Below are 2384 nucleotides of genomic sequence, written 5' to 3'. Positions count from 1 at the left end.
TATCCGATTGAGCTATCGGTGCGGGGAGGTAAACTTCTGTTTTGTTTTACCTCCAGTTTCCTCCAAGTCGACTTGATTTGAGAAAATTGTCCATGCTATCACCATCTATAGTTAAGTCTAATTTAAACAACTAAGTACAGCGTCACATTTAACACCTAGGAAAAGTACAGCTCAACTATAAGATGCATCAGCCGGAGTTATAATCATACATAGATGAGTCTTAACTAGTACAACTACTCAATTGTCCACTTCTAATAAACGTAATTAACCCAATTCCGAGAGGTAAAAACCTATTCAAAAGTTTAATGCAGACGAACCCAATATAATATGGAGGTGCCCTAGGCAGAGTTTCTACGAAGTAGTCTTCAGTCATAGCCATTCGTTCCCGCCTATCAACCGCTACCGTAAAGGCCTATACTTTGTCACAAACACCCTTACCAATAGAAAAAAGAGAAAAACAAATATCCTGAGTGCGCAGAAATAGAAATCTCCAAGACCCAGCTCCAGAACCGTTTCCATACTATCGAACGGCTCCGCAAGAGAGTGAATTTGTAGAGTTGAGGAAGAGGATTCCCCGCCTCCAGGGCCTGACCCCAAATCATTGCCTCCCCCCGGATCGGTGTCGGATCCCGAATCCGTGTCGGATTGCAGATCGATGATAAAAAAGTTCAAAACTAGAGAGACTTGTCTTAAATTAGGAAGTAATGAATTCAAGAATTGTCTGGTTTCAGCAGGCGTGGCTGTTGTGGGCTGAAACATGTCCAGGAGATAGCGCGCTGACAGGATATCAGCTAAATAGAGTTGGATACTTTTGGGCAATGCGGTGCTTAGCACTTGATCGAAGCCATGTCGGCACGAGTCGTTAAGTACGCCGGTCACTTGAGGCAGAGTATCATACTGAAGAAAAGAACACAATGCTATAAGCTGATTGCGTTGTTGGTCTTGAAGAAAACCTTGCTGGTTTAAGGCCTGGGAAATCGTGTCAAGTGTTTGGACCCGGAGACACAATTCCCTGCTAATACTACTATAAAAAGCTTCCAGTTATTTAACAGTGGTTATAGTTCTGTTATGATCCATCTATAAAGTGGGGTTCTTTTTCTTAGATTCTTTTTTTTATATTCATGGCAGTTTGTCCAGAATGAAAACGTTCGGATGAGTGTTTACCCCGACCCGAAGTGTTACTAGAGTGTATGCATACTTCCGTAAGTAACTTAACTTGGTGCAACATGGAAAATTCTCTGTTATCCACTGCGTAACTCCCATAACACACGCAAAATAGCGAAGGGAGTCGGAGTAGTTCTATAACCTAAATTTCTTGATGGCAGTGAAAGTGTGGTGGGTGGAGCAAGCAAGGCAAGCTAGCTTCTTACATTGCCAAGCGGAAACCGCCGGGAAAAGCAAGGGAAAAGCAGAGGGCTTCCTGTTTCTTCCTGCCTGCAAAGCCTAGCTTTTAGCTAATCGAAGCGGAAAAGCATAGAGATCGAGCGTGACGATGAGGGCCTCCTCGGCAGGGCTGAAGGGGGCAAGAAGCAAGCTTCTGCTCCCCCGACCAGCTATTTCACTTCCCATATTCTTTCTGTTCTGCTAAATCCCATCATCTTATTCGTGATCGCTTCCCCGGAATGCTGCCAGCAATCCAAGGACGCATGCCTAAACGGAAACTAAGTTCCCCCTTTAATGCTATCGCATTCTCTCCGGGTTAAAACCAGGCCAGGCCGGGAGGAAGTGTGCTTGTCCTTATCAGTGCCTCCCCGTCTTATTCCCCTCTCACTTCGGCAAAAGGTGAGTGCTTTGCTTCAGTTTCCTGTTCGGTATCAGTTTCCTGCTTCATTTCCTGCTTGCCGGTTCCTTCGGCTTCTTAGAGCTCTAGGTTGGGGCGATGCGATAAAACACTCTAGATGGAGGCTTAATTACTCCTGTTTCTTCCTGTTTCCTGCAAAGCCTAGCTAATCCTTCTATTATACTCAATTCTGTGGGAATCCAGAGCTATGCTATATCGTTCCATCTCGCAACATTCCGTGTAGTGCGGGATTCGAACCCCTACTGGTAGCGGTAGCTCCAATTTAGCCTTCAGTGCTTCCGTGGGACCCGTATATTGGTGGAGCCCTTATCCATACTAGTAGAAAATCGAATCTATTCTTCATGGTTTCGCATCATCATCTATTGCTATCCCCATCGTGAACACTACTGCTAAAGAATTTACTGGGATCTACAGATCGAGGCCTACGGAACACACGAGGGTTATCCGTGTTAGTCCCGACTTCAACATAAACAGAATTATCAGTGCTAGTCGAGGCCTCACTAGTATCCACAAGATTATCAGTAGTGTTAGTCGAGGTTTCAATAGTCTCCACAGGTTTATCAGTAGTGTTAGTCGAGGTTTC

Source organism: Dipteris shenzhenensis, unplaced genomic scaffold, assembly GCF_047967505.1.
Source record: "Dipteris shenzhenensis isolate YYH24624 ecotype China unplaced genomic scaffold, Dip_SZ_1.0 scaf0082, whole genome shotgun sequence".
Taxonomy (NCBI): domain Eukaryota; kingdom Viridiplantae; phylum Streptophyta; class Polypodiopsida; order Gleicheniales; family Dipteridaceae; genus Dipteris; species Dipteris shenzhenensis.
The sequence above is the reverse complement of the archived record's forward strand: the minus strand, read 5'-3'. Positions refer to the sequence as shown.